The sequence below is a fragment of the Dreissena polymorpha genome, chromosome 6 (assembly GCF_020536995.1).
Source record: "Dreissena polymorpha isolate Duluth1 chromosome 6, UMN_Dpol_1.0, whole genome shotgun sequence".
In the NCBI taxonomy this organism is placed as follows: Eukaryota; Metazoa; Mollusca; class Bivalvia; order Myida; family Dreissenidae; genus Dreissena; species Dreissena polymorpha.
Genome location: NC_068360.1, coordinates 113958268 through 113970937, shown reverse-complemented (window position 1 = coordinate 113970937; position 12670 = coordinate 113958268). Strand labels below are relative to the sequence as shown.

General features: G+C 34.7%; 1 protein-coding gene across 2 annotated transcripts in view; it reads left to right on the top strand.

The window, feature by feature from the left end:
- The first annotated feature begins 5200 nt into the window (after positions 1-5200).
- LOC127834702 (uncharacterized) overlaps positions 5201-12670 on the top strand; it is a 39938-nt gene continuing 32468 nt past the window's right edge. The window contains exons 1-4 of one of the 2 annotated variants that reach the window (XM_052360727.1): positions 5201-5337; positions 7901-7967; positions 8142-8717; positions 9039-9130. The gene's annotated coding sequence lies outside the window, so the exon portion shown is untranslated. Of the gene's footprint in view, positions 5338-7900; positions 7968-8141; positions 8744-9038; positions 9131-12670 lie in introns of both variants that reach the window. The other variant, XM_052360726.1, reaches the window with a different exon arrangement.

The window sequence follows — 12670 nt, the reverse complement described above, 5'->3', positions numbered from 1 at the left end:
AGCTTGCGCGGACCGTTTTTAAAGAAACACTGGACACAACAAAATGTTTTATTGTAAATGTAAAATATCATTATTAAGAAACATGAGAAAGACAATATGTAAACGATACAGATGAGGGTTAAAATCAGTGAATAGTGCAATGCAACTTTCTCTTGACCAGTAATTTTAGAAATTAAACAACAAACGATTGACGATTAAACGATTAGGGTAGAAAATACTTATTGGATAAAACACGATGAATTACTCTTGGACTTGATGCAAACACACGAACAACAATTAATAACACGTTCAGGAATGAAGTATATGTATTATTATCACAACTAAAATCTTAAACCAATGTGCATTTCAGTCAATAGAACTTTTTCTATAAAGGTTTTTGATATAGACAAATCACTTCTCAAATTGATTTCGTTATTAATTCTAAAGGTTGTATTATTTCAGGATCGGCGAATGCGCTGTTTATTGCATAATTATATTAAAGACAGATCTTGTTTACGAATTCCGGGTTATCAGGAAGTAAATGATGGTATATGATATTTGTGCAGAGTATTTAAAACAAGTTGTTTTCTTCCCGCTTATATGGAGCCTAGTGTTGCGCAATGCGAAGCATACCCGCTCGGCAAAATGCGGCCACTCAAACGGTCTAATCATTGATCCAGTACTTTAGACATGATCAACGGCAAATGTTTACCTCTGGTCGCAGAACAATACTTTGATATGTAAATGTGTAAAATACAATACAATGACGTTATGAATGCGTTGGTATCTTAGCAAAGAAGACTATACACACAAAATAAATAAACTAATTGATTGATGAACAGAGTTTTATTTAGAATATGTAAATTGTATTCAAGGCTATGTTTGACCTTTTTGTTAACGCTTGAAAACTTGAAAATATATATTTATTGAAAACTCTTTTGTTTAGGATTATTTAAATGTGTGATGATTCTTCATAATCAAATCGTTACACAGTATTATCAAGTGTAAAATATTAAGGAAGTTGCATTTGATAGCTTTGCTGCATTGTTCTGTTGTTTGTTTGATAAATATAGATACATGATAAATATATACCGCCGTTGAATGGATATTAATATGGCAACCGCATCAGGATACACACGGTAAATCGAGAGAAAAGATTTTATTCCGTATTCAAGGCTGTATACATGTAAATCTAATAACAAACAAAACATAACCTTAATTGATTAACCTTGGTAGTTTATCGCCTTCGTCACTTGAAACAGTGTTCCAACAACATTGTGTAGACTCAACAATTTAGCCTAAAACATATATGTTAAGGCCCATTATAATTTATAACTTAAACATATATTTTGCATTGAGCGCACATTTTATTTCAGGCAGTTGTTAACTTGTTCGTCCTTTTGATTTTGTTAATATCGATTCAGCAAATTGTTAAACAGAACACGAAGGTAAATACAAGAAAATATACGAAAAAGACACGCCATATCCTGTTGCTTGTAGTTAAATATTAGTTGCATGAATTTCGGAGCTTGCTATGAATGTTATGGTTAATGCAATGTATTTTTTTAGATACCATTTTCTGTTGAGAAAAGTGTTCATAGGACACGACAAAATACACAAAGTGGTGTAAATTCGAAACCATTAAAATAAATCATCTTAAGCATCAATCATATTTTTTTTAAATATCAGATTTGTTTTAATGCAAATCGGTTTAAATTGCATCGAGAATCGAACAATAAAACAATTAAGCAAAAAACAGAATGCTAATTGTTATTCTAATAGTCAGCCACCTCAATGTCGTGATCCGCTATACAGCGGGGCTTTGGCCTTTCTGTTAATTTGATCAAAGATGGATTGGTGGTGAAAACAAGGTCGAGAAGACTTGCGGTCTTGTCATGCACTTGATGGAGGTTGAGATCGGTTGATTGATCGATTAGAGCTTGCAGAATATCTGTATCTCTAGCATGTGCTCCCATTGGTACTTAAACGTTTTCCCAATCAATATCATGGAAATCGAAGCAGCCGGCTTTGATGGTTTTCCGTATTTTTGTCTTTCATTGCCATTTCAACCTATGTTCATAATTCATTGATATCTGACAAATTTACAAGTGGTATTAGGGGTAGTGCGGCAGTTTTAACCGAGGATATATTTATAGTAACACCGGTGATGCAATTATCACAACTCAAGATTTTTGTTATCAGTATCATCAGAAATGACCGAGTTGGTTCATAATACAATTGTCAGTGGTTCGATCCCAGGTGGGGTTAACATTTTTTTTTTTCTTTAATTTCATTCTTGTTTTATACTAGAGTCATATAGTCCTGTTGTTTACATTTATCAATTTAAATCATTAAATCACAAACTTCAAAACATGCCGAAATTTGTGAACAAGTACATGTAAGTTATTAATGATTAAGGTCGAGTTTGATACTTATGGTCTTATGTCTGTGATTAAATATTCTTTTTTATTAATGTCTTTTGGTAAGCTGTTGTGATCTCAGTTAAGATTGTAAATAATTTCTAATGGTTATGCCAATTTCTAACAATCTATGTACCGGTACTTGGGTGTTGCCTGATTGCGGTATTTTATGAAATTTGACGTAGACGGTTTGTATAGTTAAAACAACAAATCTCTATTAAAAGTGCGGTGACCCCCTTTTTTATTTGTGTTTTATGATGACAATACGTAGATGAACATATTTGAGCAATTTCGCAGAATTCTATTTGGCAGAACAATTTTAAATTATATTTATGTGGTTACAATAGTGCAAAAATGACGTTTTTTTGGGGTGACATAAAAATTATATAAAAAAATTCTTAAAATTTAACTTGTGTACTCTATTTTATTGGAACTGTGTGGTTTAATTAAATGGTATATGATGCATTTTAGCTTATATAATATCTACATGTTGTCAATTTCATATGTTAATAATCAATTTTACGCAATTATAGATTTTTCAGTTTTATTGAAAAAGTACATGTTATATAATGGTGAATAAAATAAAAACAAGGCCGGTGTCCCTATGGTTTTATTTAATATAGTATTTGTAAATATATATTAAATAAATATTTTGGACAAAATCTATTTGATGGAAAAAAAATCAGCAAAACTGCAGCAACACCCTTTAAGAAGGATGAAACGAAGAGCTTCATTAATTGTTTATTTAGCTTTTTTTTTTTCACAATTTCTAAATTGGTGACTCATCCAGCTTTCGCTTCGGTGTAATACTCATAGTACAAGGAAAGATAATCCACCGCCAAGTGTTCCTCTGTCGTTTCGGTAACCTTATTTTGGACATGAATTATCTCTCTTTATTGCATAACAACTGTTGATGTAGACGTCCTGGCGTTTAAAAAACTTTTAGAAACGAATCAGTATTGACGACTACTAGTATATTAGGTTTGATGTTCCGGACAGCTGCCATAAGTTCTGAAATTTGCTAGCGCAAACGCTTCGAAAGTTGAGGTTAATGATGCGTAGGTGCCGTTGCTATGAGACGAGAATCAAAGATTAGCTGATCTTCAATGTCTTCCTGCTAGGCTGATTAAGTGAAGGAGGTTGAATGTGGTGTTCGACGCAAAATAGTCTATTGTTGAATCAATAGTTCACGGCTCTCCTAAATGTTTGAGCTTCGTTCGAAACTTCTGAATGTGAAGATGGTAATATTCATTTGCTCGCATTTGCAGCATAGACATATGCGATTTGTTTGCTAGAATGCTGTAATCGGCAGAAAGGAGTTCAATGCTTGAACGACAGTTCCATTTAATAATAAGTACATAGATCACAAATAATTATGTATGTGTGTTCACATGGAACCGATTGGTCAAATAACGGACGCGATATACCAATGCGTTTCCCATTGGTCCTGGGTTGGACTCAATATCGCCGCAGAATGGTAAGATGCTTGTTTACAGTGATAAGTTTTTTATTGGTTTAACTGGTTCGCTTAAGGTTCACAATCTGTGAAAATAAGTTTTAAAAGGATTCCTGATAAAAAAAAAGTTGGTATGTATTTATAGAGCGGAACTTGTTTCGTTTGGATGATGCTTACCGTAACAAGTGTGATGATCAATAATTCAGTGTAAAGTGGGTGAAGTGGGGCAGGCTTCGTCACTGCATTGTAAACTGGATAAATTGTCAGTCTCCTTCATGCACATACAATCGTATATATGATTAAAACATGAATCCGTTAATAAAATATAACAGAAGATAGTTTAGTTAAAATATATATAATAAAATGTGCAAAACCCTTCCATTTGAGTTACTAGAGAATATGGACAGATTGGCCGTGATATAAATATAATTAAATCATTTTAAAAGGTACAGATCGATTAAAGTGTAAACGCACCATAAATATAAAGAGTTTTTATGATGTATTAAAATGTCATTTCAGGCTTCGGTAGCGTATTTAAAAAATGACTCATTAGACATTTACTGACGAAATTGTTCTGAAGTATCTAGCAATAAGAAACCAGGTTCAATATTCATAATAGTATCAAACATATCTTTTGTGATACAATGTGCAGTGCATTAACACGTGTTCTTCCTTTTCTATATGTGTGAAGCAGTGATTGCAAGTCCGTTAATGTTCGGGTACTTCCTCGTATCTTCATGTTTCTATTCTAAGGGTGAAACCTCGCATCTAAATTGATCTAATGCACTTCTTCTTACCCTTGACGAACTATAAAATTTAAGATATGATTCAGTCTCAAAATAAGTTTTAAATGTCTTATAAGTTCTTCATTTCCGCACGCCTATTTCGGTTATACCTATTTTCCATTTGTTGTTTTGTTTCAAACATAAGAGTCACTACTTGGTATGTTATCCGTTGTGTGGTTTTATGTCGGCATGAAAGGTAGATTTCAGGCAAAGCATGCATCAAAGTTAATACATTTTCAAACACGGGTATGTCTAAGTTTCCTGAAGTCAATTCAATTGTGGATGCACTTTCAAAATGTTCTGTTGAATAGTATTAACTAAAATAAGTATTTGTATAATGTTTACGAAACATGCGCACTCTCCAACTATATTAACTTGTATTTTAGGGCGGGCGCGCTTTGAAATAAACGTTTAAAATGTCGAACTTGTCCACGTAATTATTGTTTAAATGTATATGATCACATACTTTAAACTCAAGTAATGGTTTATTTTCGAAGAATGAAATGCCCCCGAGCTGTGATCGACAATGTACACTTATAATTTTTTATTTGGTTGGAAGTAACCGAAAAATGGCGTGTCGTAAAATTAGCCTACGCATTGACATTGTTCACCGTTTGTTTGCGAGTTCCTTTGGAATAAATTGTCAATCAATACATGACAATAATTTCTTCAATTAAAGGATCGTAGTTAAAATCAGGTTAGATATTTTAATAAACTTGACAATCAATTAATTTTGGTAAACAATGGTCCTATTTAGAGAACATTGAAGATGAAACTGTTAACCCGGAAGTAAAATTCTTCGCTACGAAAACTTTGTTGTTGGTTACAAAATGTAATGGCACTTATTTAAATTGTAAATATGTCACAAGAAAGTTCAGCAAGCACGATCCCATATGAAATCTCACAGGGCAAGGATGATATTTTTTATTGAAGATTTGAATTTGGTTGACAACTTGACATTAATTAATATTTTCAAAACAGACCATCAAGCATTATACATGATATTACAAGCCATGTATTAGAACTATTAAAATGAAAATGTGCCCTCTTCAGATTCTGATGAAGACATTAACTATGAGTCAAACTGTTCAGAAACAGAATTATCAGGATTCAGCGTAGCTAAAGCAACTTCAGCGTACAGTTTATATAGTATTGACAGACCTGTACGCTGAAGCCAACCCCGTATCGAAAGTCAACCAGAGTCATAACATATTTATGTCACGCTATAAATCAAAGAAAGCTCATTTTCTTGGATACATTTCTACATATATTCAGAGCTACAGATAAGCTGCGTATTTGCGTAAATACGCAATAAAAAATAGGTGGATACGCAATTTTTTCAAAATCCATGCGTACCGGTACGCAAAACAAATCGCCGATACCCAATCCGAGCCGCCTTATATGCGTAATGAAAAATCCCGTTTTGTTTTGGCCGTTTTGAATCGAGTCTTAATCGACAAGCGCCTGTTTTTATCTGGTAACGTTTTTACCAATCGTTTAGATGATAACAAATGCGAGTCAAACAAAATGGCATCTCGAGGCAGACGAAAAGTTGCGCAAAAAAATACAAAAACATTTAGATTCCTTTGTCACGGTAAACCAATCTAAATATAAAACAATTGCAAAGGGCATAGTTGATTACTATAATGAATTTTCGGTCAAAATACACTATATTATACTACCACAATACCGTTCCAAACCCCTATAATGGGGTGTGTTGGGTTTCTAAAACAAGAGTACTGGGCCATATTATTGGAACAAAAACAAGTAGAAACACATTTGATGAGTGGGTTGAGAAATTCCCTTGTCTTCAGATTGTTGAATCTGATAGCAGAAAGATGGTACAACCTATACTGCGATTGAATACATAACAGTGACTTTATGTAGGTACGGTTTTGAGAAGCTAAATTCACGTTTTATTGCAAATACCCAATTCACTTGTTTGTTTTGGTACAAATACCCAATTATTTTTTATATGAGCGGGCATCATACTTTTGGATACCCAATCACGTTTTCCATTACCCAATTAATTCTTATTTTGAAGGGTATTACCCAATTACCCAAAAAAGCTTATCTGTAGCTCTGTATATTGGTGAATGAATATAAATTACTGCATCGGGGATTATTTTAAGGTTCAAATGTTTCAAATTCATCTTACAATATATGAAAATAACTCCCATCAGTCTGAAATTCACAATTTTTACGCCATTGTCGCTTTGTCACATGACGAGTTTTCATTTGGATACTTTCAGATCGACCTTGACATTTTTCCTGAAATTGTAAACATTACTTTCGTTTTCTGAAATCTATTATTTGTGATAAACAAATTACGTCTGGTGGATTCTAAGACTGATTTCAGTGTGAATCAGGTAGTTTTAAATAATATTTACTTTGAGTTTGTATTTACACAAAAAAATGTTTACAAAACAAGCCAGAATAATCTAAAATACTGGGAAATGTCATTTTGAATTTGAAAACACTTGCCACATGGTATGTTACTAAAAATAGAAATAACGTCATATGACCGTGAAATCTCTGGAGATTCGCATTTCAAGTAAGTCTGCACATCGCTTTTTTTCTCGATATGTAAAAGCAGAATAGATAATTTCAAATGTTTAAGATAGAATTTTGTGAAAGAATATATCAGTTAAATGTGAAAAATGTCAATCTGTCCAATCAATTGGTTAATTTGGGCCAATAACTGCATTAAAAAGCTGTTTTGGACCGGTCTTTGTTCACTGTCAACTTTTTGGGAATTTCTGGTTGACTTTCCTAATGGGGTTGGTCCATAACTATAAAGTCGCGCCAGTCAAAAATCATAAAAAGCGACATTTAAAGTTATGGTAGCCGGAACTAGATTCAGCGCTAAATGAGACAGATGGAGTGTCTGTCCCTATTGAGCAATTCTTGTTTGATTTAAACAATTAAAGGAACAAGAAAAGCAAAACAAATTCCAAATTCTAACATGTGGCTGTTATTCATTTCATAACAAACCGTGCAGCGATGTCATTGACTTTCAACATGCAATCTCTTTTAGACAATACTGCCATGAACTCACTCTTGATGAATTGAATTTAATAATAAAAGCCCACTTGATAACGCTCAGACTTTACGAAACTCCTAAAGGCACTTAATTATAATGATTATTATTAATGATGATTATTATTATTGCGTTATTTTGTTATATTGCTATGAAGTTAAGTGAAAGATATTTATCTTTTCAATCTTGACAATTGTTTTAAAAACTTAATATATCTTAGGTTGGACCAAACTACTTCAAGACTGCGAAAAAATGTGAAGTCTTTGGTGTTTGCTGTGAGGGTACAGGTAGGTGTGATTATTAATTTCTAGATCAGTTACATGTCCCATATTGTTCTTAAATATGCAAAAATGTGTTGGTGTGACTGTCATTATTTTAGGCGAAATATGAAATACATATTTCTGTATCAAATAGCAATTATAGTCAGTTTGCTCTTATTTTCATTTCTTGTTCTTTTGCAGGAAAACAGGTGTTTTACTTGGCGAATTAGGGTGAATCACCCGGGAAAGGGGCCAACACTGTTGTTAGCTATGTGCATTATGGTGGACGAACCAGTTATCGAACACCTAAGAAATGACGTTAAATTTCCTTAAAATTGAAACTCTTAAAATGACAAAAACATTTTGTTTTAACAAATAACTAACAGTTCAATCATTGAATGATTTATCTGGAAAGTTTTCCAGCAAACTACCTTCAAGAATTTATAACAATGCATTCAAAAAGTAATAGCAAAAAACACATAAAACAGGGTAAAATAACAATAAATGCATTCCTTTAACCTGTTTTCGGCGCATTTGTTTCAAGCTAAGTAGGCAAGTAGGTCATGGACTTCATGTGCGACCATTTGTTTATCGATGTGACATCATGCGCACTTTTGCACATGTGCATACAGAACCAAAACAAAACGTCCGATAATAGATGCTGTTCGATAACAGGTACTTACACGATACTAGCATTATCACTACGGACTAGAGGAGGAAGAGGCAGTTTTCTACTTTGACAACTGCTGAACAAAACAAGAACAACTGTGTACTTTGGTATGCATTGTGGAGAGTTAGTGTTAGTAAGAACTTTAACTTATGCATACAATGTTATTGCATGAAAACTTGGTACCATTTTTGCATCTTAAAGGATAAAATTTTGAAACAAAAATCACACCTTATTTACATATTATTATGTTAAAATAGATTTCATATTAATCAATGGAATATTTGATATTAAAAATGTTTGGGAATGCTTTTTGTTTGGTTAACAAATAAGAGGGCTTAGAATAGACATGATATTTGTGTTTAAGTTTTATTAGTTTTTTTTACAGATTGTGAAAATGATATGTTAATATTCTTTCCATTTTCAATTAGGGCTGCACACTCGAATGAGATACTCGATGAGGGTGACTGCGGCCACATCAAGTTCTAGCCTGATTGGCATTTTAGATTATGGAAGTCAAAGTGTAGGTATATTCATCAGTAGATAATGATTTACCATCTGAAAATGTTAGTTTACTTATTGTAGTGTTATTTCCAGGACATTTGTGCATGGCAAATCGCCATGCCCTTTTTTGTAGCCCCGCGCTGCCCCTTTCAACGCCATTTAGTGCCACGCTGTCCTTTCCAAAGGCCGCCCCCCCCTGCCCTTTCATGAGCACCTGCTGTTTTCTGTCCATATTGATAACATTGCCTCTTGACCAAAGTTCTTAGCCGACTAGTATCAGATTATGGCCTTCGAGGCAGCGCGTTTGTGAATTAGTCATGCGTGAATAACCCCATGTCAGTATCAATCGATATGTTATACCACTAATCGGTCGGTAATGCGTATTCCTCCACGATAAAATCGTGGACTGTTACTTAGGAGACTTTTGATGAAAAGCTCGATGCTATATTCGTGGCATTTCATACATTATTCAGTTATATCAAAACATATATTTTATCCATAGTTACATTTAAAAACACAAACAAATTAATTATTTAACGATATCGTCGTTAAGATAATTAATTATTGAATTAATTACTGAGACGTATACTAATTAAACAAAATGAGAATTGCGTATTAGGCGGACGTATAAGACGATTTTACGTTGCTATGCGCACCAGTCACTTACATCATTTGACATTTTGACAACACGGAGGACATACAGAATTAAATTGTGACTCGGCAAACATGGCAAATAACGTTGTAAACGATGGAATTAACGATGGAGATTATACATTCAGAAGGAATTAATGAAATGTCTGTGATAACCAACGGTGCATAAACTTGTTTTTGATAGCAACAACATACTTATTTGTAATCTACTCAGTGGGTGTATCACGATATTGCACGGAAACGAGTGCTTGCAAATTGTTTGCGATCAGTTTACTCGCAATATTAAACATCTGCCAAGATTATCGTTAGAAATGGAATAAGACAAATATGGTTTCATTTATATGTTATTGGATCTGTGTATAATCAGATTCATATGCATATATTGCTTTATTTTTCCCACGTTTTTCGGAGAAAAAGTGGAGATATTGTGGTGATGTGCGTCCGTCCGTCCGTCCAAGCCACCTGCTCCTCCTACACTATTAGCACTAGAACCTTGAAACTTACATACATGGTAGCTATGAGCATATGTGCCACGGTGACAGTGACGGAATTTTGATCTGACCCCTGGGGTTGGGACGGGGCCGGGTCAGAGATTTGCACTTTTTTGGTTATGTTATTTTACATTAACTTCTTCATTTCTGCACCGATTTACTTCAAATTGATACTGAGCCTCTCTAATGACAATACAGTCAATCTCAACTATGCATGGCCCCATTACCAACCCTAGAGCACCCCGCCCACATAGGCCCCGTCCACATAGGCAACGCCCACATAGGCCACGCCCACCTGAAATTTCCTTTTACTATAATTTCTTCATTTCTACACCGATTCACTTCAAATTGATTCTGAACCTCTTTTATGACAATATGGTCAATCTCAACTATGTATGGCTCCATTACCAACCCTGGGGCGCCCCGCCCATAATAGGCCACACCCACCCAAAATTGTCTCAAAAAGCGTGGGGATATTGTGGTTATCTCCGCTGTCTGTCCGTCCGTCCGTCCTGGCCACTATCTCCACCTACACTATTAGCACTAGAACCTTGAAACTTACACACATGGTAGCTATGAGCGACCCTGCACTATTTGGAATTTTGATCTGACCCCTGGGTCAAAAGATATGGGGGTTGGGGTGGGGCCGGGTCAGAGATTTTTACTCATTTTTAAGGTTATGTTACTATAATTTCTTCATTTCTGCACCGATTGTCTTCAAATTGATACTAAACCTCTCTTATGACAATATGGTCAATCTCAACTGTGCATGGCCCCATCACAAACCCTGGGTCGCCCCGCCCACATAGGCAACACCCACCCAAAATTGCCATTTACTATAATTTCTTCATTTCTACACCAATTCACTTTAAATTGATACTGAACCTCTCTTATGACAATATGGTCAATCTCAGCTATGCATGGCCCCATTACCAACCCTGAGGCGCCCTGCCCACATTGGCCACACCCACCCAAAATTGCCTTTTACTACAACTTCTTCATTTCTACATCGACTCACTTCAAATTGATACTGAACCTCTCTTATGACAATACGGTTAATCTCAACTATGCATTGCCCCATTACCAACCCTGGGGCGCCCTGCCCACATAGGCCACGCCCACCCAAAATTGCCTTTTACTATAATTTCCTTATTTCTACACTGATTCACTTCAAATTGATACTGAACCTCTCTTATTACAATACAGTCAATCTCAACTATGCATTGCCCCATTACCAACCCTGGGGCGCCCCCTCCGACATAGGCCACGCCCACCCAAAATTGCCTTTTACTATAAAATCTTCATTTCTACACCAATTCACTTCTAATTGATACTGAACTTCTCTTTGACAATACGGTCAATCTCAACTATGCATGGCCCCATTACCAACCCTGGGGCGCCCCTGGGTCAAACATGTGGCGTGGGGATACGCGTCGGCCTCTGCCGCGCCATTTCTAGTAATTTCTATGTTTTCAAGTGTAGTTATAGTTATATAAATCTGGTAAAATTCTTAAGTTTTATAAGTATATTTTTTAAACGTCATTGTTCACAAATGCACAAATCTCTGAACAAATCTCTTTAGGTAAATTACGCAATTTGCATATTTGTTATACAGTATACCAGACACCTGTAAAATAAATTAATTTGGGTTCTTGTAATTTAATTGACAACAATAATCACATTGTACGCGAACACAATTATTATGGAAGGGAATATCCGCCAGTCCATTCATGTTGCCAAATGACAGTTTCATATTGCTAAATGACAATTGCATACTGCTAAATGACAATTGCATTTTGCTTTATTTTATTTGTTACAAAATAACTGCGTCTTCCTTGCGTTTTTATGCTTGTTTTCTATCAGTCAGTGAAATGTTGTGTGCATATTTTGTTTTTAATGTTTACTCGATGTATGTTAACCATGTATTCTTACGAATTAATGACAAATGAATTATTTCTGTTTAATTGCTCATGTGGCTATCTTCTTGTTGCTGAACTATTATTATTTCAACACTTACTATTGCTAGAAAAGGGCATTTTTTGTAAGTTCTACGAAGCTAAATGAATAAGCACAAGGCAGCAGCTCACATGAAGTAAGCCGAATGCATTAAGACGAATGCATTAGTAATACTGAATTCATACACGACGGAGAACCAGAGTTTTCTGTAGTTTTCGGTAGTTTTCGTAAAAGGTTAATATTTAGAACGGTGTTGTATTATACATCTACCAGAGGAATTACTGTACTGCGTTGTTTCGAACGTATTTTTCACTGTTCTTATTCAGCTAAAGGTTACTTGTTTATTGTACTTGTTTATTAGGTAAATTGTATACGATTGTAATTCCCATTTCGAACGTTGAGTTGTCATTTGGTTTGTGATTAAGGTCTATTTGAAATTATTGGGCGTAATCTTGTTATCA